Source organism: Zea mays, chromosome 4 (assembly GCF_902167145.1).
Source record: "Zea mays cultivar B73 chromosome 4, Zm-B73-REFERENCE-NAM-5.0, whole genome shotgun sequence".
Taxonomy (NCBI): Eukaryota; Viridiplantae; Streptophyta; class Magnoliopsida; order Poales; family Poaceae; genus Zea; species Zea mays.
This window is the reverse complement of record NC_050099.1, coordinates 232,872,323-232,897,587: the sequence shown is the minus strand read 5'-3', so window position 1 is coordinate 232,897,587 and position 25,265 is coordinate 232,872,323.

Below are 25,265 nucleotides of genomic sequence, written 5' to 3'. Positions count from 1 at the left end.
TGGACTGCGGATGATAGACTGAGGCGAAGGCAAGCTTGGTGCCAATGGAGAAACAAAAATCCTTGAAGTCTTGGCTGTCAAACTCCTTGCTGTTGTCAATTGTTAGTTCGGACGGTACTCCGAAGCGGCAAACAATGTTTTGCCAGAAGAATTTTTGGGCGGTTTTTGATGTTACTGTGGAAACAGCCCTCGCCTCGATCCATTTGGTGAAGTACTCGACAGCGACGAAGGCGAACTTAAGGTTCCCCTGAGCGGTGGGCAGGGGCCCGACAATGTCCAGGCCCCAGCGCTGGAGGGGCCATGTATGGGCGATCAGCTTTGTATACTGCGAGGGGCTGCCTGACCGAGGAGAAAACTTCTGGCAGGCTTCGCAGGACCGTGTGACCCGATTTGCGGCGCAGATCATTGCGGGCCAGTAAAAGCCCTAGCGGATCACCTTAGCAGCTAGGGCCCTTGGCCCTGCGTGTGAGCCGCACGTGCCACTTTGGACTTCTCGTAGGATCTGCATGCCTTCGGCTTCGGTGACGCACTTGAGCATTGGCTGACTGACCCCTTTTTTGTAGAGTTGGCCTTCGATCAGTGCGAAGTCTCGGCTTCGATGTCTGAGGCGCTTGGCCTCACTGATGTCGGCTGGATGATAATACCCCTGTAGGAACAGGGTTATTGGTGCCCGCCAATCTTCGGTCATGATAAGGTTGACTATGCGGTGGCCCTCGCTGTCATTGGTTATTTGGAGCCCTTCGGGGCTCCGGACGGCTGGCGTGCCGATGACATGAAAGAACACGTCGGAGGGCAGAGTTTCGCCCCTGGCGGCAGCCTTGGCCAATGCGTCGGCCTCTTCATTCTTGGCCCGATCCACATGCTGCAAGGTGAACCCCTTGAATTGCCTCTCGAGACTTCGGATGGCCGAGAGGTATTGCATAAGTGCGGGGTCCTTTGCTGCGTAGTCTTTCTCGACCTGGCCGACAACTATCTTGGAGTCTGTTTTGATGATACAGGTGGTGACTCCGAGGGCCCTTAGCTTGCGGAGGCCGAGGATGACTGCTTCATATTCTGCTATATTATTTGTGCATCTGTCGGATTCCAGAGCGAAGCTGAGGCGCGCTGCATATCTGTGCTTGACCCCGGCTGGTGAGGTAATGACTGCAGCGGCGCCTGCCCCCGCATGGCACCATGCGCCGTCGCAATGGATCGTCCAAACCTTCTTTGTGGACGGGTCTGGTTGTGTTGCCCAGTCCAGTCGACGACGAAGTCTGCCAGGACTTGTGACTTGATGGCTGTCCTGGGCTCGAAGCTGATGTGGTAGCCGGATAGTTCGGCTGCCCACTTGGCAATCCTCACCGATGCCTCCGGGTTTCTGAATAATTCGCCGAGTCCCCTGTCAGAGGTGACTCGGACCTTGAATGCTTCAAAGTAGTGGCGCAGTTTGCGCGAAGACATAACGACTGCGTAGGCAATCTTCTCCAGCTCTGTCATGTTGCACTTGGACGGTGTCAGTACCTCGGAGACATAATACACGGGGCACTGCCGGACCACGCCCTCGACAGTCTGCTCCTGCACTAGTGCCGCGCTGACCGCATGTGGCGAAGCCGCGACGTAGAGCAGCAGGGGGAGCGAGGGGTCGGGGCTGGTAAGGACGACCAACTCTGTCAGGTACTGTTTTAATGAGGCGAAGGCCGCCGCCTGTTCTGGTCCCCAGGCGAAGTCTTTTGCACCACGGAGTGTCTTGAGGAAGGGGAGACTTCGCTCGGCGGACCTGGAGATGAATCTGTTGAGAGCGGCCAATCTGCCTGTCAGGCGCTGGACGTCCCTGATGGACTGCGGAGGCGTCATGTCTATGATGGCCTAAATCTTGGTTGGGTTGGCCTCGATGCCGCGGTGTGATACCAGGTAGCCCAATATTTTGCCTTGGCGAACGCCGAAGACGCACTTTTCCGGGTTTAGGCGGAGTTGTGCGTCTCGCATGTTCGCGAATGTTTCGGCGAGGTCGGCGAGGTGGTCCTCCTTGCTCTTGCTGGCGACAACAATGTCGTCCACATATGTGAATATGTTTCTGCCAACTTGCCCTTCGAGCACTGTTTTGGTAAGCCTGGAGAAGGTGGACCCGACGTTCTTGAGTCCCTCCGGCATTCTGATGAAGCAATATGTGCCGAAGGGTGTTATAAAGCTGGTGCTAGCCTTGTCTTCTTCCTTCATGTATATCTGGTGGTAACCGGAGAAGCAGTCGAGGAGGGACATGACTTCGCATCCGGTCGCGCTATCGACTATTTTGTCGATCCGCGACAACGGGAAATTGTCCTTTGGGCAGGCTTTATTGAGACTGGTGAAGTCGATGCACATTCGCCACTTCCCGCTCTTTTTCTGCACCATCACGACATTGGAGAGCCATGTGGGGTAAGCCACCGGCTCGATGAATTTGGCTTCCAGGAGGCGGTGCACTTCTGCCTTGGCGGCCTCCGTCTTCTCGTCGGACATCTTGCGAAGCCGCTGCTTTTTCGGCCTTACCGAAGGGTCGATTCCCAGACTGTGCTCAATTATTGAACGGCTAACCCCGACCAGATCTAGGGCCGACCAGGCGAAGACATCTTTGTTCTTGGACAGGCAGCAGAGGAGCTTCTCTTCTTCATGCGAAGTAAGGTCTTCGCTGATAACGACTGTCTGCCTGGGCGTGGCCTGGTCGAGGGGGACAGTCTTGGTCCCGTCGTTGCTCTCCAGCTGTGCCTTGTCGTGCTGCTTATTGGTTGGGCTGGCGGGCGTGGGGACCTCGCGTTGGGTTGTGAGGCAGTGCACGTTTCTTTGACCGGGCACGAAGTCCCGCTCTATGTTGTGCGCAGTCTGTTGATTGCCGAAGACTGTGATGACGCCTAACGGACCTGGTATCTTCATACATAGGTACAGTCCGTGAATGGCTGCTTCGAACTTATTGATGGAGCCCCGGCCCATGATGGCATTGTAAGGATATACCATGTCCACAATGTCAAAGGTTATTTGTTCACTTCGGGCATTGGGTGCTACACCGAAGGAGAGAGGCAGCTCTATTTTGCCGACGGTGAAGGTGCCCTTGCCGCCGAAGCCATACAACGGGTTGTCCGAAGGCTTGAGCAGGCTGTGGCTTATGCCCATGCGATCAAAGGCGTGGAGGAAGATGATGTCCGCCTGACTGCCGTTGTCAACTAGGACTTTGTGCAGGTCCCAGCCTGCCACGCTGCAATTGATAACCATGGCGTCACAGTGGGGGGCGCTGCGCAGGTCGACGTCTCGTGCGTCGAAGGTTAGCGGTATGTGGGACCACCTTGTCTGCACGACTGGGCCAGTGACGGCGACATGGTTGATGCTGCGGTAGTGGTCCCGCTTCTGCCGCTTGGTGTCGAAGTCAGTGCTGGACCCCCCAGTTATCATGTGGATGACTCCGCGATATGGTTGATCGGCGAAGTCTTCCTGCTTTGGAGCATGGGGGATGTTTTGATGTTGCTGGTGTGGTGGTGGGGGTGGAGGAGGTACGATTTGTACTTCCAGATGGTGTTGGTAAGCGTGGTGCGGTGGATGTGGGGCGGGAGCGTGGATATATGGTGGAGGGGGTTGCTGGTAATTGTGCGCGACAATTCTGGGGTTGTCGGCTGGCTGCACCCGTGCCATTCTGTCTCTGGTGGCCTTCGTTTCGGGGCAGTCTTTGGTCTGGTGGGCGCAATCTTCGCCATGGAAGAGGCAGTAGAATCGGCGCAGCGGCTGCGCACGCCCTCGGCCCCTACCACGAGTTCCATTTCCGCGGCCCTGGGGGGATATTCCTGGCGACGAGGGGGGTCGGCAGCGGGATGCTGGTTGGCGATGTTGTGCACTTGCTGCTGATTGCGGCCGTCTCGACAGGAGTCTGGCTGCGGAGTCCTCGTCCACGTGCGGCTGGACTGTGGGGCATCTTTGGGTTTCCGCTGTGACTCAACCTTGCGCTGGTGGAGCTCCTCGGATTTGGCATATTTTTCAAAGAGTTGATATAGCTCCTGGAGGTTCTTGGGCGGATCTCTGATACAGTGGCTGTAGAGGACGCCGACACGAAGGCCACTGATGGCGTAGTGGATAGCTATCTGATCATCAACGGAGGGCAGCTGTGACTTGAGTGTTAAAAATTTGCGGTAATACTCCCGCAGAGTCTCCTTTTCCAGCTGCTTGCAAAGTGAGAGCTCGGCCAAGGCGTCGGTGTCTGGGCGGTACCCTTGGAAGTTGAGCAGGAACTTGTCCCTGAGACTTCTCCAGGAATCAATGGACAGCGGAGGCAATCTGGTGAACCAGGTAAGAGCTGGGCCCTCTAGGGCGATGATGAAAGACTTCGCCATTGTGGCGTCGTCCCCTCCGGCGGATGCAACGGCGACCTGATAACTCATTATGTATTGCGCCGGGTCGGTGCTGCCGTTGTACTTGGGATAGGTCCCTGCTCGGAAGTTAGGTGGCCAAGGCGTCACTTGCAGGTGTGGCGCCAGGGGACTTCGCTCGTCGAGATAGTTGACCCCTTGGAATGGCGCGGCGTGCGGGAAGGTGTGGTCGCGCTGGGGGAAACGCGGGTCCTCCGGTTGCGCGCGGTGTTGCAGGGGTGGCCCATGCTGCAGGCCGAGGTGGCCTTCGCGCGTGTCTTCGAGTTGTGCGCGCTGCTGGAGGGGTGACTCGTGCTGCAGGCCGAGGTGGCCTTCGCGGTGCATCAGCGCAATCTCCCGCTCGAGTTCCTGGGACTTCTGCTCTTCGTCGCGTATCATTTGCCGCACTTTGGCTAGTGCGGACACACGCTGGCGCTTGGCCTCCAGTATCTCCTTCTGCCTCTGGAGGTTGTGGTTCTTGAGGCGCAGGGCGCGCAGCTGTAGATGTTCTTCTGCTGAGACGCCGAGGACTTCACCGTCCTCGGTGAGGTCCGCGCCCTCCAGTGGTGCGAAGCCTGAGGGTGGCTGCGGTTGTCCCTCAGGGCCGCAGGTGCGGAGAGTGTCGTCTTCGCAGGTGTGAGGAACATCGTCTTCAGTGGCCTCTTGGTGGGTGGATTGGGTGAGGGCGAGGGCCTTGCCCTTTCTTGTGGCGAGCAGTGCTGCCTTCGCAGCCTCGTCAGCCTTCGGGTTAGCTCTCTTGGGTGCCATCGCGGGTGGTTTTCTCGTAGCACGAACGGTGGGCGCCAAATGTTGGAACTTGCTCTCAGTAGCAAGGGGATCCAACAAGGGTGAACAGTGATGTCAACAGGGTACTCGCGCTAGATGGCAATAGCTCTGTTAATCTGGCCTCTCACGGGCACTGTGCAGGGGTATTTATAGGTACCTGAGCGCGCAGCGCCTTGAGCTAAGGACGCATGTGCCCTCAGCTACCTAGGTTATCCCCAGAATATTCCCGTAAAGCGGGGTTACAGACCGTAACTACAGGGATGCCTTTACAAATTAGGCCCGTAACGCACGGCGGCCACGCGGGGCCCGTCACGATGGGCCGGATCACACGTGGGCCTCTGAGCTGGACGAGGCCGCACTGTGGGATGCCCTTCGTCGCCGGTCTTCGTCTGGTGCGGAACAAGCGAAGGGTGTCCTGCCTGTTTTATTTCTGTTAGCTCAGCTGCTGCAGCGAAGGCTTCGAGCGAAGGGTGGCGCCTTTGCCTTCGCCCCAACAGTTGTCTTACAACCTTAACCTATGTTTGGACAGTTCACTCACGTAATTTGGCTAAATTTTCCATAGTCTTTATTTTATTTTGAGAAATGATGTGGTATATTGATGTGTGGTGTTTTACTTGAGTGGACATAAACACAATCTAAGGATGCCATGAATAGACGGGATTATAGTTAACATATTATCACAAATGGTCATTAGCTAGCCCACTAATGTCTTAATCCACCAGTTGTACTCTAATACCCTCTCGTGGGAATACAATGCCCTCAATATCATAGAAACACTAATTTTGTGTGGTGTTTTACTTGAGTGGACATAAACACCATCCAAGGATGCCATGAATAGATGGGATTATTGGAAACCAGGTATCACAAAAGGTCATTAGCTAGCCCAATAACGTCTTCATCCACTAGTTGTACTCTAATACCCTCTACTGTGAATACAATGCCCACAATATCATAGAAACGTCATTTGAGGTTTAAAAGGTGATCTATTGTTTTGAATTCTTTATATTCCAACTTTTTAGCAACTGTATGGTGGAAAAAGGTGTCTTACAACCTTAACCTATGTTTGGACAGTTCTCTCGTGCAATTTGGCTAAATTTCCCATGGTCTTTATTTTATTTTGAGAAACGATGTGGTATAATGATGTGCGATGTTTTACTTGAGTGGACATAAACACCATTTAGGTATGCCTTGAATAGAGGGGATTATTGGAAACCTAGTATCACAAAAGGTCATTAGCTAGCCCAATAACGTCTTCATCCACTAGTTATACTCTAATACCCTCTAGTGTGAATACATAGCCCACAATATCATAGAAACATCATTTGAGGATTAAAAGGTGATCTATTGTTTTGAATTCTTTATATTCCAACTTTTTAGCAACTGTATGGTGGAAAAAGGTGTCTTACAACCTTAACCTATGTTTGGACAGTTCTCTCCTGCAATTTGGCTAAATTTCCCATGGTCTTTATTTTATTTTGAGAAACGATGTGGTATAATGATGTGCGATGTTTTACTTGAGTGGACATAAACACCATTTAGGTATGCCTTGAATAGAGGGGATTATTGGAAACCTGGTATCACAAAAGGTCATTAGCTAGCCCAATAACGTCTTCATCCACTAGTTATACTCTAATCCCCTCTAGTGTGAATACAATGCCCACAATATCATAAAAACGTTAAAAGGTGATCTATTGTTTTGAATTCTTTATATTCCAACTTTTTAGCAACTGTATGGTGAAAACCTGTTATCACAAAAGGTCATTAGCTAGCCCAGTAACGTCTTCATCCACTAGTTGTACTCTAATACCCTCTAGTGTGAATACAATGCCCACAATATCATAGAAACGTCATTTGAGGTTTAAAAGGTGATCTATTGTTTTGAATTCTTTATATTCCAACTTTTTAGCAACTGTATGGTGGAAAAAAGTTGTCTTACAACCTTAACCTATGTTTGGACAGTTCACTCACGCAATTTGGCTAAATTTTCCATAGTCTTTATTTTATTTTGAGAAACGATGTGGTACAATGATGTGCGGTGTTTTACTTGAGTGGACATAAACACCATTTAGGTATGCCTTGAATAGAGGGGATTGTTGGAAACCTGGTATCACAAAAGGTCATTAGCTAGCCCAATAACGTCTTCATCCACTAGTTATACTCTAATACCCTCTAGTGTGAATACAATACCCACAATATCATAGAAACGTCATTTGAGGTTTAAAAGGTGATCTATTGTTTTGAATTCTTTATATTCCAACTTTTTAGCAACTGTATGGTGGAAAAAGGTGTCTTACAACCTTAACCTATGTTTGGACAGTTCTCTCGTGCAATTTGGCTAAATTTTCCATGGTCTTTATTTTATTTTGAGAAACGATGTGGTATAATGATGTGCGATGTTTTACTTGAGTGGACATAAACACCATTTAGGTATGCCTTGAATAGAGGGGATTATTGGAAACCTGGTATCACAAAAGGTCATTAGCTAGCCCAATAAAGTCTTCATCCACTAGTTATACTCTAATACCCTCTAGTGTGAATACAATGCCCACAATATCATAGAAACGTCATTTGAGGTTTAAAAGGTGATCTATTGTTTTGAATTCTTTATATTCCAACTTTTTAGCAACTGTATGGTGGAAACCTGTTATCACAAAAGAACATTAGCTAGCCCAATAACGTCTTCATCCACTAGTTGTACTCTAATACCCTCTCGTGCGAATACAATGCCCTCAATATCATAGAAACACTATTTTTGTGTGGTGTTTTACTTGAGTGGACATAAACACCATCTAAGGATGCCATGAATAGACGGGATTATAGTTAACATATTATCACAAAAGGTCATTAGCTAGCCCACTAATGTCTTCATCCACTAGTTGTACTCCAATACCCTCTCGTGCGAATACAATGCCCTCAATATCATAGAAACACTATTTTTGTGTGGTGTTTTACTTGAGTGGACATAAACACCGTCTAAGGATGCCATGAATAGACGGGATTATTGGAAACCAGGTATCACAAAAGGTCATTAGCTAGCCCAACAACGTCTTCATCCACTAGTTGTACTCTAATACCCTCTAGTGTGAATACAATGCCCACAATATCATAGAAACGTCATTTGAGGTTTAAAAGGTGATCTATTGTTTTGAATTCTTTATATTCCAACTTTTTAGCAACTGTATGGTGGAAAAAAGTTGTCTTACAACCTTAACCTATGTTTGGACAGTTCACCCACGCAATTTGGCTAAATTTTCCATAGTCTTTATTTTATTTTGAGAAACGATGTGGTATATTGATGTGTGGTGTTTTACTTGAGTGGACATAAACACAATCTAAGGATGCCATGAATAGACGGGATTATAGTTAACATATTATCACAAAAGGTCATTAGCTAGCTGTTGGGGACCTTCGGCATCCGAAGGTCCTCAAAAACAGGATTTAATAGTGTTTCTGGAGTATAATGTGTGAACAGGTATCTTCGGACTCAAGTCAGGCATCACAGTAGACCAGAATAATACGAAGGTTGGTGAAGCGCCGAAGGTGTAAGCAGGAAAGCTTCGGCGAGACAGCAGCAGTTGAAACCGACTTAAAGATGAAAAGGCTATTTAGACCTCGACAGATTACTAAAGGATTATTATCAAGTGTAAAGGGCATTAATGTAATTTTGTACGGGCTGCGTCCCGTGCCTATAAATAGGTGAACAGTACTCCCGTACTGTTCACGCTGACTTGGCATTCGCTTTTTGCGTCACGCTTGTACTGTCATCTCATTCCGATTGAAGGTACACTTGTAATTCAACGATATTTCTGTTTATACCTAATAACAATATATAATTGTCCATGTCGCCTTTTATATTCTTTATATTTCATCCTTCGTCATTGTTTAATGAATTTATGAAGGTACGTCCTTCATAACCTTCGTCCGTAAATCATTATATCCTAAGGGAAATAATGCTTCGGAGGACGAAGGACCTTAACGATTAACATTTTCTATGTTGCCTTGTTCTTAACTCATAGCACTTGAGAACAAGTCACCAACATTAGCGCCCACCTCCGGTGAACTCACTTCCACTCTAAGTTTTTTGAACACCTTCGGCGATCATAAACCTTCGTCATGGCGCCGAAGAAGGCTTCAGCGACTGGGGCTGCAGCTCTGCAACCACTGGACCATAATTAGGAGACAGTCTCCCTGCGGGAGGCCCGAAGCCAGAAAAGGAAGGCTGTCAGCCCGACACCACCAGAGGACGAGATAGATCAAGAAATCAGAGATATGGAGATGCTTCATCAACAAGTACAGAGGAAGAAAGAAAAGATGGCCAGGCTAGCTGAACTGCAGAGGCAGATAGACGAAGCCTCTGAAGAAGTTCGTCATCTTGCCCAGGATGAGCAGCACCGAAGGCCTCAACACCAAGATCTTCATCAGGAGGGTTTCCCCAACGAAGATGACTGGTATGACAATTTCCATCATGGGAATTTTGTTTTTGATGATGCTTCTCCTCTGTCCGCTGAGCTGCAGGCTACACCTTGGCCTCCGTCCTACAAGCTGCCCCAGCTTCCTGTATTCGATGGCCACTCAGACCCGAAGCAGTTTTTGATGAGCTACGAAGCAACAGTATCTTCGTATGGTGGCAATGCTTCAGTCATGGCCAAATCTTTCGTTATGGCTGTCAGGAGTGTGGCTCAAACCTGGTATTCCTCCCTTCGACCAGGAACGATCACTTCGTGGCAGAAGCTGAAGAACTTGTTGTTAACTAGCTTCCAAGGATTTCAGACGAAGCCGGTCACTGCTCAGGCTCTGTTCCAGTGCACCCAAGATCACGAAGAATACCTTCAGGCGTATGTCCGAAGGTTCTTGCGTTTGAGGGCACAGGCACCAACGGTGCCCAATGAAATTGTCATTGAGGCCATAATCAAGGGGCTTCGGCCAGGACCGTCAGCTCAGTACTTCGCTCGGAAGCCTCCTCAAACTTTGGAGAAGCTGCTCCAGAAGATGGACGAGTACATTCGGGCCTATAATGATTTTCGCCAAAGAAGGGAGGAGGCTTTCAGGTTTTCTGAAATGACCAGGGGCTTCGGAGGGAGGTTCTACCCGAGGCACGTGAGGTCAATTCATAACTCTACACAAAATGATGATAGAGGAAGCCAACAGCAAAGGCCACAATGTTCCTCACAGGCTTCGGGGCAACAGCAAAGCTCCTTCCGACCACCAGCTCCAAGAGGCAGAGGCGCCAGGGGCTTTGGAGGAAGATTTGGCGATCAACCAAGAAGAATCTTTTGCTTATTCTGCGGTGAGAACAAAGGCCATACTACCAGGATGTGCCATGTTACTATTCAGAAGCAAAAGGAAATAGCTGAAGCAGCAGCACAACAAGCTCAGCCGAAGCAGGTCATGCATACAGCTTCGTATCATTCGCCCTACATCCCAGAATATGTGGGCAATCATCCTGCAGTTTCTGTCGCTTCGGCAAGTCAGCCTCAAGCTTCCTGGCAACAGCCTCCGCCTCCACCTCCGTTGCAACAAGGCCAGCAGCCAGAAGGGAGCCAGTATGCTCCACACCAGAGGGACTTCAGAGAGCAGTCCGAAGCTCGTACAGTCAATAGCACTGTGCCAGAGTCAAAGCACATCTATTGACAAATATCCTACCTTAATAGCAATCATTTTTCATTCAGTTTTATTTTCTGTAATAAAGGACATTGTTTAGGTTTCATGTAATTAGTTTCGTTGATTCCTACAAGGAAAATATATTTTCTTCACAGGCATATATTGATTAAAATTCAAAGACTTGTGATGACAAAGACGACCTTCGAACTATCGAAAATTCTTCGAAGCAACAAAAAGTCGTTCTAAGGAACGCAGAGTAAGTTTACCGAAGTCACAAAAAAGTCGTTCCAAAGGGAGCGCAGTGTAAGTTTTCTGCTCCAAAGTCGTTCCAAAGGGAATGCAGAGCATACAGCGAAAAGTCAACGCTGATACCGCCTAAGTAAAAGGCGAAGCGCGAAAAGTCAACGCGAATACCGCTGAAAGTAAAAGGCGAAGAAGCTCCTAAGGGAGGCTTACAGCGAAAAATAAACGCTGATTCCGCTGAAGTAAAAGGCGAAGAAGCTCCTAAGGGAGGCTTATAAAAGATTGTGTTTTATTGCAGGGATGCGTATGTATCTTCGGAGTAAACACCATCTCACATAACATAACATCATCGCATCATTTCGCATAGCATAAGCATCATACATCATTTTGCACATGGCACAAGAGGTGGACACATTATCAATCTACGGAAGAACGCTTTGAAAAAAGAGAGAAATCAGTCACAAAAAGATACATCATTGATCTTCGGAAGGGTAGCTTCGGAAAATAATTTTACGAAGTCTGGATATTATTCATCAGAACATTGGATATTGTTGTGACAATGAAAAATTCTTCTTCACGAAGCATGAAAAGAAGGGAAGGTGTTTTTTCGTCAAAGACTCAAAAGCGGTACGTGTAAAGTTTCATGCATCGTAAAGAATTGACTAACAAAAATAGGTATATTACATTTGCGGTTACAAAATGTTACAGTATATTACATTTCAGAAGTTTTCACAAAAATATTTAATCTTCTCTCAAAACGACTTCTGCAGCCTCATTCAGGAGCCGATTGACGACTTCGTCCATAATATCTTCAGCCATCTTTTTAATTTCGTCATCTCCTTTCGGCTGAGGGCCCGAAGACGTTTTAGCAGGATCTGAAGTAAGACAGGATACGGCTACATTGCTATTACAAATCACAAACAAATTTTAAAGGCTAAAGATTACAACACAATAAAAACTATTAGTTAATACCTAATTGACCTTCGGCCTCTGCGCTCTTTTCAGCAGCCTCAGCTACTTCTCTAGCATCGTGAATGCCCTTTTCACTTCTTTGAATAATTTCTCCGGCCATTTCTCGGCCACCATTATCCCAGATATCGGTAAAAAATTTTCCACCAATTATACTAGCTTCGGCCGAAGGATCTCTTGCATCTTCAAAGGACAAAGCAGCCTCGGACTGTGCTAAAATTTTTACATGTTCGCAGCCCTTCTTCTCTAAGATGGTGGCAATCCCTCTGGCACCAGAGAAGGCACATATATCTCCTCGGCTATTTAAAATTTCTTCGAAGGCCTCAGCTTCGTGGTCGATCCACTCGATGGGACCTTCGGGATTGCCTCTCGTAAAGTTTTCTTCGCTTGAGAAGGCGCCAACCCTGTCGAAGCTAGCTTTTAACTTCTTAACACATTCTATAGATTTGTTATAGCATCTCTTTCTGGACGAACGAAGCTCTTCAACAGTTATTTCTAGGTGATCGGCCCATTGGTCGCTGAGTTCTCGCTTTGTTTCTTCAAGTATGCGTTCTTCCTTGGCTCTGGCCAGTTGTTTCCGAAGATCTTCAATTTCCCGCTTCTGAGCTTCAGCTTGACCTTTAAAAGCAGCTTCGTCTTCCTTTATTTTATTTATCAATGAGTGCAACATTTTATCTTTTTCGAGACCTTCGTTCCTCAGTTCAATAACTTCGGAACGAAGGTTGCTCAGGGCTATAGAACACCCTTCGTCTTCAGCATCTTTCTGTGCCCTGAGGGCATTGCTAAGTATCAGGCCCTGCAAAGAGAAATATGTCTGCGTCAATAGGTTTAAACAAACAAAAAATTTTGGACTCAACAAAAAGTACAAGGATTTCATTTGTCGCACCTTTAAGCTATTGTAAGCTAGGCTGTCGGCCAGATCGTTCTTCGATAGCACCGAGAGCCCATCTTCTAAAGTTGGAAATCCGAAGCTCCTGCTCATCTCCCGACAGACAGAAATTTCCTTGCTGTCGGGGAGACAATACAAGAAGTCTTCTTCTCCACTGCCATTGAATATTAACGCCCCCTTTGGATATTTCAGTTTTTGGGCGTAGTGCTGGGCCTCTTGCTCTTCTTTTTCTGATAGTTTTTTTCCCCGAAGCATGACGAACAATATAATCACGAACTTTGGGGGATGCTTCGGGGGCAATGACACCGGTTTCTTCAACAAAAGTTGGCTTTGTTATTTTTTCTGCCTCACTTTCCAAGGATTTTATCTTTACAGGCTCCGAGGGCCCAGCTTCGGCTTCAGTCTCTTGCCCTGGAGCTTTAGAACCAGAAATTTCAGTTGTTGTTTCAGGGATGACAGCAGCCCTCTTCGGAGGTGTGCTTGAAGATTTGATCGTTTCCAGTACATCTAGCACATTAGCCATTCTCTTTCTTTTTGGAGTCACTGCTGGCACTTTTTGATTTTTTACTGTCTCAATGTTTGCTGCAGGACTCAAAACTTCTGATGTTTTGGATCCCTCAGTTGCTTCTTTTACCTCTTCCATTTTTTCTGTGGACGGCGCTTCGGCCTTCTCTTTCGTTTCTGATAACAAAATCTTTGATTGTTCCAATTCTATCTTTGTTGGCACTTCGGCCGTTTCTGCGACTTCTGGCAGCATGGTTGGCTCGGCTGGTTTTTCGGCTTCGGTGGCCGAAGAAGTTTCTCCGGTAAACTCAGGCACCGAAGCTGGTTCAATATAGCGCGGCCGATGTGTAAGGACCTTTAACTTCTTTCTTTTCGGTTCTGGCTCGCTAGGAGCAGTTGCAGCTCCTTCTTTTGCAGAGGTTGTGTTTTTTCTCTTCTGCCTTCGAATGGGATAGCAATAGTCAGGGTAGACAAACCCGATTGCATCAAATACCCGATTCAGCCTCTTCTTTTTTCGGCCTCCGAAGGCTGCTGACATTGCAGTGTCTTCGGCCTTCGAATAAGCCCCAAGCAGTTCATCACTTAAATTTTCAATACTTTTTAACCAGTCATCATCTGGCTCAACAAACTTATCTCCAAATTTAAAAGTGTACTTCAACCTGATAAGCCCACCTTCGTCGGCCTCTTTTACGGTTTCTTGTGGCATTTCCCATTTCTCCGCGAGCGGCCATACCCTGAAGGCAATATGCTCTTGTACTAAGTCTCTCGTTCCAATGAAAGAGCAGACTGCGCCGAAGGCTCTCTGGCATTCCTCGGCAGCTTCATTCATTTCAACCTTCGGCCTCCGAAGGCCGAAGCTTTGCCAGATAGGGCGCATAATTATACCTTTGATATCTTCTCGTATTGTCAGATCATTCTTCACATAAAACCATTCTGTCATCCAGTCGCCGGGCCATCTCTTTCGAAAGGTTGGCACGGGGCAGCTTGACCCGGACCGAGAAACAAAACTGTAGCAACCAAAATTATTGTGATACTGTTCCTTACCCCAAGGTTTTGTCTCATATGATAATTCGTGTATATTACAGAAGCTTTTTGCATCAGGCTTCAGACCTTGGCTTCTCACGGCCCACACGAAGATATTCAGCTTTATAATTGCCTCGGGGGTAAGTTGATGGAGATAGATTTCGAATATTTTCAGCACCTCCACAACGAAGCTGCTCAAGGGAAATCGCAGTCCAGCTTTCAAAAAGCTTCGGTACACTACAACTTCATTCTCTTCGGGATGTGGGCAAGTTTTTTCCCCTTCGTCCGCCCTCACAATGGACAAATCACGGAAATACCTTCCTCTCATATTAACAAGATGATTTTCTTTGATAGTTGATTTACCATAAACTGAATGGCTTGGTCGCCAGGGACGATCTTCGGAGTTTTCCCCACCACTGTCCACATCATAGCTGTCACTGTCACCAGTATCCTCAGACAAACCTTCCAGAATCTCCTTGGTGATTTTTTCTGTGTTGGTCTTTGACATCGCTATAAGAAACCCCAAATTTTTCTCTTCGTCGAGGCTCAGTTTCGTCTCAGCAGCAGTCTTCTTATCTTCGGACATCTTCGGAGACACTAAAAAACTATTTTCAAAGCCGAAGCTTCAAAACTAAAAGCTTAGCAAATCGTAGAGCACAAGAGCTAAAATTTGAGTGAGCGGAAGCAGTTGGCCAGAGAGCGTGTCAAATGCGTTTGCGGTGTGGCCGTATTTATACGCCAAGAGTGTTGAAAATTGAAAGACCCCGCTTGTCAGTGAATGTTGCTATTCTAGCAAAGGGAAGGTGTTTTTTCGGACCTTCGGCGTAAAGCCTTCGTCCAGATCGCAATCTAAATTTATTATTTTGAACAAATTAATATTGCGAGGGGCTACTGTTGGGGACCTTCGGCATCCGAAGGTCCTCAAAAACAGGATTTAATAGTGTTTCTGGAGTATAATGTGTGAACAGGTATCTTCGGACTCAAGTCAGGCATCACAGTAGACCAGAATAATACGAAGGTTGGTGAAGCGCCGAAGGTGTAAGCAGGAAAGCTTCAGCGAGACAGCAGCAGTTGAAACCGACTTAAAGATGAAAAGGCTATTTAGACCTCGACAGATTACTAAAGGATTATTATCAAGTGTAAAGGGCATTAATGTAATTTTGTACGGGCTGCGTCCCGTGCCTATAAATAGGTGAACAGTACTCCCGTACTGTTCACGCTGACTTGGCATTCGCTTTTTGCGTCACGCTTGTACTGTCATCTCATTCCGATTGAAGGTACACTTGTAATTCAACGATATTTCTGTTTATACCTAATAACAATATATAATTGTCCATGTCACCTTTTATATTCTTTATATTTCATCCTTTGTCATTGTTTAATGAATTTATGAAGGTACGTCCTTCATAACCTTCGTCCGTAAATCATTATATCCTAAGGGAAATAATGCTTCGGAGGACGAAGGACCTTAACGATTAACATTTTCTATGTTGCCTTGTTCTTAACTCATAGCACTTGAGAACAAGTCACCAACACTAGCCCACTAATGTCTTCATCCACTAGTTGTACTCTAGTACCCTCTCGTGCGAATACAATGCCCTCAATATCATAGAAACACTATTTTTGTGTGGTGTTTTACTTGAGTGGACATAAACACCATCTAAGGATGCCATGAATAGATGGGATTATTGGAAACCAGGTATCACAAAAGGTCATTAGCTAGCCCAATAACGTCTTCATCCACTAGTTGTACTCTAATACCCTCTAGTGTGAATACAATGCCCACAATATCATAGAAACGTCATTTGAGGTTTAAAAGGTGATCTATTGTTTTGAATTCTTTATATTCCAACTTTTTAGCAACTGTATGGTGGAAAAAGGTGTCTTACAACCTTAACCTATGTTTGGACAGTTCTCTCGTGCAATTTGGCTAAATTTCCCATGGTCTTTATTTTATTTTGAGAAACGATGTGGTATAATGACGTGCGATGTTTTACTTGAGTGGACATAAACACCATTTAGGTATGCCTTGAATAGAGGGGATTATTGGAAACCTAGTATCACAAAAGGTCATTAGCTAGCCCAATAACGTCTTCATCCACTAGTTATACTCTAATACCCTCTAGTGTGAATACAATGCCCACAATATCATAGAAACATCACTTGAGGTTTAAAAGGTGATCTATTGTTTGAATTCTTTATATTCCAACTTTTTAGCAACTGTATGGTAAAAAAAGTTGTCTTACAACCTTAACCTATGTTTGGACAGTTCACTCACGCAATTTGGCTAAATTTTCCATAGTCTTTATTTTATTTTTGAGAAACGATGTGGTATATTGATGTGTGGTGTTTTACTTGAGTGGACATAAACACAATTTAAGGATGCCATGAATAGACGGGATTATAGTTAACATATTATCACAAAAGGTCATTATCTAGCCCACTAATATCTTCATCCACTAGTTGTACTCTAATACCCTCTCGTGCGAATACAATGCCCTCAATATCATAGAAACACTATTTTTGTGTGGTGTTTTACTTGAGTGGACATAAACACCATCTAAAGATGCCATGAATAGACGGGATTATTGGAAACCAGGTATCACAAAAGGTCATTAGCTAGCCCAATAACGTCTTCATCCACTATTTGTACTCTAATACCCTCTAGTGTGAATACAATGCCCTCAATATCATAGAAACGTCATTTGAGGTTTAAAAGGTGATCTATTGTTTTGAATTCTTTATATTCCAACTTTTTAGCAACTGTATGGTGGAAAAAAGTTGTCTTACAACCTTAACCTATGTTTGGACAGTTCACTCACGCAATTTGGCTAAATTTTCCATAGTCTTTATTTTATTTTGAGAAACGATGTGGTATATTGATGTGTGGTGTTTTACTTGAGTGGACATAAACACAATCTAAGGATGCCATGAATAGACGGGATTATAGTTATCATATTATCACAAAAGGTCATTAGCTAGCCCACTAATGTCTTCATCCACTAGTTGTACTCTAATACCCTCTCGTGCGAATACAATGCCCTCAATATCATAGAAACACTATTTTTGTGTGGTGTTTTACTTGAGTGGACATAAACACCATCTAAGGATGCCATGAATAGATGGGATTATTGGAAACCAGGTATCACAAAAGGTCATTAGCTAGCCCAATAACGTCTTCATCCACTAGTTGTACTCTAATACCCTCTAGTGTGAATACAATGCCCACAATATCATAGAAACGTCATTTGAGGTTTAAAAGGTGATCTATTGTTTTGAATTCTTTATATTCCAACTTTTTAGCAACTGTATGGTGGAAAAAGGTGTCTTACAACCTTAACCTATGTTTGGACAGTTCTCTCGTGCAATTTGGCTAAATTTCCCATGGTCTTTATTTTATTTTGAGAAACGATGTGGTATAATGATGTGCGATGTTTTACTTGAGTGGACATAAACACCATTTAGGTATGCCTTGAATAGAGGGGATTATTGGAAACCTGGTATCACAAAAGGTCATTAGCTAGCCCAATAACGTCTTCATCCACTAGTTATACTCTAATACCCTCTAGTGTGAATACAATGCCCACAATATCATAGAAACGTCATTTGAGGTTTAAAAGGTGATCTATTGTTTTGAATTCTTTATATTCCAACTTTTTAGCAACTGTATGGTAAAAAAAGTTGTCTTACAACCTTAACCTATGTTTGGACAGTTCACTCACGCAATTTGGCTAAATTTTCCATAGTCTTTATTTTATTTTGAGAAACGATGTGGTATATTGATGTGTGGTGTTTTACTTGAGTGGACATAAACACAATTTAAGGATGCCATGAATAGACGGGATTATAGTTAACATATTATCACAAAAGGTCATTAGCTAGCCCACTAATGTCTTCATCCACTAGTTGTACTCTAATACCCTCTCGTGCGAATACAATGCCCTCAATATCATAGAAACACTATTTTTGTGTGGTGTTTTACTTGAGTGGACATAAACACCATCTAAGGATGCCATGAATAGACGGGATTATTGGAAACCAGGTATCACAAAAGGTCATTAGCTATCCCAATAACGTCTTCATCCACTATTTGTACTCTAATACCCTCTAGTGTGAATACAATGCCCTCAATATCATAGAAACATCATTTGAGGTTTAAAAGGTGATCTATTGTTTTGAATTCTTTATATTCCAACTTTTTAGCAACTGTATGGTGGAAAAAAGTTGTCTTACAACTTTAACCTATGTTTGGACAGTTCACTCACGCAATTTGGCTAAATTTTCCATAGTATTTATTTTATTTTGAGAAACGATGTGGTATATTGATGTGTGGTGTTTTACTTGAGTGGACATAAACACAATCTAAGGATGCCATGAATAGACGGGATTATAGTTAACATATTATCACAAAAGGTCATTAGCTAGCCCACTAATGTCTTCATCCACTAGTTGTACTCTAATACCCTCTCGTGCGAATACAATGCCCTCAATATCATAGAAACACTATTTTTGTGTGGTGTTTTACTTGAGTGGACATAAACACCATCTAAGGATGCCATGAATAACGTCTTCATCCACTAGTTGTACTCTAATGCCCTCTAGTGTGAATACAATGCCCACAATATCATAGAAACGTCATTTGAGGTTTAAAAGGTGATCTTTTGTTTTGAATTCTTTATATTCCATCTTTTTAGCAACTGTATGGTGGAAAAAGGTGTCTTACAACCTTAAGCTATGTTTGGACAGTTCTCTCGTGCAATTTGGCTAAATTTCCCATGGTCTTTATTTTATTTTGAGAAACAATGTGGTATAATGATGTACGATGTTTTACTTGATTGGACATAAACACCATTTAGGTATGCCTTGAATAGAGGGGATTATTGGAAACCTGGTATCACAAAAGGTCATTAGCTAGCCCAATAACGTCTTCATCCACTAGTTATACTCTAATACCCTCTAGTGTGAATACAATGCCCACAATATCATAGAAACGTCATTTGAGGTTTAAAAGGTGATATATTGTTTTGAATTCTTTATATTCAAACTTTTTAGCAACTGTATGGTGGAAACCTGTTATCACAAAAGGTCATTAGCTAGCCCAATAACGTCTTCATCCACTAGTTGTACTCTAATACCCTCTCGTGCGAATACAATGCCCTCAATATCATAGAAACACTATTTTTGTGTGGTGTTTTACTTGAGTGGACATAAACACCATCTAAGGATGCCATGAATAGACGGGATTATTGGAAACCAGGTATCACAAAAGGTCATTAGCTAGCCCAATAACGTCTTCATCCACTAGTTGTACTCTAATACATCTAGTGTGAATACAATGCCCTCAATATCATAGAAACACTATTTTTAGTTTCAAAGGCATACCTAAATTGTGTTTATGTCCACTCAAGTAAAACACCACACATCAATATGACACATCATTTCTGAAAATAAAATAAAGACTATGGAAAAAATTAGCCAAATTGAGAGAGAGAACTATCCAAACATATGTTAAGGTTGTAAGGCACCTTTTTCCACTGGGCTAGCTAATGACCTTTTGTGATACCTGGGCTAGCTAATGACCTTTTGTGATACCTGGTTTCCAATAATCCCCTCTATTCAAGGGATACCTAGATTGTGTTTATGTCCACTCAAGTAAAACACCACACATCAATATGACACATCATTTCTCAAAATAAAATAAAGACTATGCGTTTGGACAGTTCACTCACGCAATTTGGCTAAATTTTCCATAGTCTTTATTTTATTTTGAGAAACGATGTGGTATATTGATGTGTGGTGTTTTACTTGAGTGGACATAAACACAATCTAAGGATGCCATGAATAGACAGGATTATAGTTAACATATTATCACAAAAGGTCATTAGCTAGCCCACTAATGTCTTCATCCACTAGTTGTACTCTAATACCCTCTCGTGCGAATACAATGCCCTCAATATCATAGAAACACTATTTTTGTGTGGTGTTTTACTTGAGTGGACATAAACACCATCTAAGGATGCCATGAATAGACGGGATTATTGGAAACCAGGTATCACAAAAGGTCATTAGCTAGCCCAATAACGTCTTCATCCACTAGTTGTACTCTAATACCCTCTAGTGTGAATACAATGCCCACAATATCATAGAAACGTCATTTGAGGTTTAAAAGGTGATCTATTGTTTTGAATTCTTTATATTCCAACTTTTTAGCAACTATATGGTGGAAAAAAGTTGTCTTACAACCTTAACCTATGTTTGGACAGTTCACTCACGCAATTTGGCTAAATTTTCCATAGTCTTTATTTTATTTTGAGAAACGATGTGGTATATTGATGTGTGGTGTTTTACTTGAGTGGACATAAACACAATCTAAGGATGTCATGAATAGACGGGATTATAGTTAACATATTATCACAAAAGGTCATTAGCTAGCCCACTAATGTCTTCATCCACTAGTTGTACTCTAATACCCTCTCGTGCGAATACAATGCCCTCAATATCATAGAAACACTCTTTTTGTGTGGTGTTTTACTTGAGTGGACATAAACACCATCTAAGGATGCCATGAATAGACGGGATTATTGGAAACCAGGTATCACAAAAGGTCATTAGCTAGCCCAATAACGTCTTCATCCACTAGTTGTACTCTAATACCCTCTAGTGTGAATACAATGCCCACAATATCATAGAAACGTCATTTGAGGTTTAAAAGGTGATCTATTGTTTGAATTCTTTATACTCCAACTTTTTAGCAACTGTATGGTCGAAACCTGTTATCACAAAAGGTCATTAGCTAGCCCAATAACGTCTTCATCCACTAGTTGTACTCTAATACCCTCTCGTGCGAATACAATGCCCTCAATATCATAGAAACACTATTTTTGTGTGGTGTTTTACTTGAGTGGACATAAACACCATCTAAGGATGCCATGAATAGACGGAATTATTGGAAACCAGGTATCACAAAAGGTCATTAGCTAGCCCAATAACGTCTTCATCCACTAGTTGTACTCTAGTACCCTCTAGTGTGAATACAATGCCCACAATATCATAGAAACGTCATTTGAGGTTTAAAAGGTGATCTATTGTTTTGATTTCTTTATATTCCAACTTTTTAGCAACTGTATGGTGGAAAAAAGTTGTCTTACAACCTTAACCTATGTTTGGACAGTTCTCTCGTGCAATTTGGCTAAATTTCCCATGGTCTTTATTTTATTTTGAGAAACGATGTGGTATAATGATGTGCGATGTTTTACTTGAGTGGACATAAACACCATTTAGGTATGCCTTGAATAGAGGGGATTATTAGAAACCTGGTATCACAAAAAGTCATTAGCTAGCCCAATAAAGTCTTCATCCACTAGTTATACTCTAATACCCTCTAGTGTGAATACAATGCCCACAATATCATAGAAACGTCATTTGAGGTTTAAAAGGTGATCTATTGTTTTGAATTCTTTATATTCCAACTTTTTAGCAACTGTATGGTGGAAACCTGTTATCACAAAAGGTCATTAGCTAGCCCAATAACGTCTTCATCCACTAGTTGTACTCTAATACCCTCTCGTGCGAATACAATGCCCTCAATATCATAGAAACACTATTTTTGTGTGGTGTTTTACTTGAGTGGACATAAACACCATCTAAGGATGCCATGAATAGACGGGATTATTGGAAACCAGGTATCACAAAAGGTCATTAGCTAGCCCAATAACATCTTCATCCACTAGTTGTACTCTAATACCCTCTAGTGTGAATACAATGCCCACAATATCATAGAAACGTCATTTGAGGTTTAAAAGGTGATCTATTGTTTTGAATTCTTTATATTCCAACTTTTTAGCAACTGTATGGTGGAAACCTGTTATCACAAAAGGTCATTAGCTAGCCCAATAACGTCTTCATCCACTAGTTGTACTCTAATACCCTCTCGTGCGAATACAATGCCCTCAATATCATAGAAACACTATTTTTGTGTGGTGTTTTACTTGCGTGGACATAAACACCATCTAAGGATGCCATGAATAGACGGGATTATTGGAAACCAGGTATCACAAAAGGTCATTAGCTAGCCCAATAACGTCTTCATCCACTAGTTGTACTCTAATACCCTCTAGTGTGAATACAATGCCCACAATATCATAGAAACGTCATTTGAGGCTTAAAAGGTGATCTATTGTTTTGAATTCTTTATATACCAACTTTTTAGCAACTGTATGGTGGAAAAATGTTGCCTTACAACCTTAACCTATGTTTGGACAGTTCTCTCGTGCAATTTGGCTAAATTTCCAATGGTCTTTATTTTATTTTGAGAAACGATGTGGTATAATGATGTGCGATGTTTTACTTGAGTGGACATAAACACCATTTAGGTATGCCTTGAATAGAGGGGATTATTGGAAACCTGGTATCACAAAAGGTCATTAGCTAGCCCAATAACGTCTTCATCCACTAGTTATACTCTAATACCCTCTAGTGTGAATACAATGCCCACAATATCATAGAAACGTCATTTGAGGTTTAAAAGGTGATCTATTGTTTTGAATTCTTTATATTCCAACTTTTTAGCAACTGTATGGTGGAAACCTGTTATCACAAAAGGTCATTAGCTAGCCCAATAACGTCTTCATCCACTAGTTGTACTCTAATACCCTCTCGTGCGAATACAATGCCCTCAATATCATAGAAACACTATTTTTGTGTGGTGTTTTACTTGAGTGGACATAAACACCATCTAAGGATGCCATGAATAGATGGGATTATTGGAAACCAGGTATCACAAAAGGTCATTAGCTAGCCCAATAACGTCTTCATCCACTAGTTGTACTCTAATACCCTCTAGTGTGAATACAATGCCCACAATATCATAGAAACGTCATTTGAGGTTTAAAAGGTGATCTATTGTTTTGAATTCTTTATATTCCAACTTTTTAGCAACTGTATGGTGGAAAAAAGTTGTCTTACAACCTTAACCTATGTTTGGACAGTTCACTCACGCAATTTGGCTAAATTTTCCATTGTCTTTATTTTATTTTGAGAAACGATGTGGTATATTGATGTGTGGTGTTTTACTTGAGTGGACATAAACACAATCTAAGGATGCCATGAATAGACAGGATTATAGTTAACATATTATCACAAAAGGTCATTAGCTAGCCCACTAATGTCTTCATCCACTAGTTGTACTCTAATACCCTCTCGTGCGAATATAATGCCCTCAATATCATAGAAACACTATTTTTGTGTGGTGTTTTACTTGAGTGGACATAAACACCATCTAAGGATGCCATGAATAGACGGGATTATTGGAAACCAGGTATCACAAAAGGTCATTAGCTAGCCCAATAACGTCTTCATCCACTAGTTGTACTCTAATACCCTCTAGTGTGAATACAATGCCCACAATATCATAGAAACGTCATTTGAGGTTTAAAAGGTGATCTATTGTTTTGAATTCTTTATATTCCAACTTTTTAGCAACTGTATGGTGGAAAAATGTTGTCTTACAACCTTAACCTATGTTTGGACAGTTCTCTCGTGCAATTTGGCTAAATTTCCCATGGTATTTATTTTATTTTGAGAAACGATGTGGTATAATGATGTGCGATGTTTTACTTGAGTGGACATAAACACCATTTAGGTATGCCTTGAATAGAGGGGATTATTGGAAACCTGGTATCACAAAAGGTCATTAGCTAGCCCAATAACGTCTTCATCCACTAGTTATACTCTAATACCCTCTAGTGTGAATACAATGCCCACAATATCATAGAAACGTCATTTGAGGTTTAAAAGGTGATCTATTGTTTTGAATTCTTTATATTCCTACTTTTTAGCAACTGTATGGTGGAAACTTGTTATCACAAAAGGTCATTAGCTAGCCCAATAACGTCTTCATCCACTAGTTGTACTCTAATACCCTCTCGTGCGAATACAATGCCCTCAATATCATAGAAACACTATTTTTGTGTGGTGTTTTACTTGAGTGGACATAAACACTATCTAAGGATGCCATGAATAGACGGGATTATTGGAAACCAGGTATCACAAAAGGTCATTAGCTAGCCCAATAACGTCTTCATCCACTAGTTATACTCTAATACCTTCTAGTGTGAATACAATGCCCACAATATCATAGAAACGTCATTTAAGGTTTAAAAGGTGATCTATTGTTTTGAATTCTTTATATTCCAACTTTTTAGCAACTGTATGGTGGAAACCTGTTATCACAAAAGGTCATTAGCTAGCCCAATAACGTCTTCATCCACTAGTTGTACTCTAATACCCTCTCGTGCGAATACAATGCCCTTAATATCATAGAAACACTATTTTTGTGTGGTGTTTTACTTGCGTGGACATAAACACCATCTAAGGATGCCATGAATAGACGGGATTATTGGAAACCAGGTATCACAAAAGGTCATTAGCTAGCCCAATAATGTCTTCATCCACTAGTTGTACTCTAATACCCTCTAGTGTTAATACAATGCCCACAATATCATAGAAACGTCATTTGAGGTTTAAAAGGTGATCTATTGTTTTGAATTCTTTATATACCAACTTTTTAGCAACTGTATGGTGGAAAAATGTTGTCTTACAACCTTAACCTATGTTTGGACAGTTCTCTCGTGCAATTTGGCTAAATTTCCCATGGTCTTTATTTTATTTTGAGAAACGATGTGGTATAATGATGTGCGATGTTTTACTTGAGTGGACATAAACACCATTTAGGTATGCCTTGAATAGAGGGGATTATTAGAAACCTGGTATCACAAAAGGTCATTAGCTAGCCCAATAACGTCTTCATCCACTAGTTATACTCTAATACACTCTAGTGTGAATACAATGCCCACAATATCATAGAAACGTCATTTGAGGTTTAAAAGGTGATCTATTGTTTTGAATTC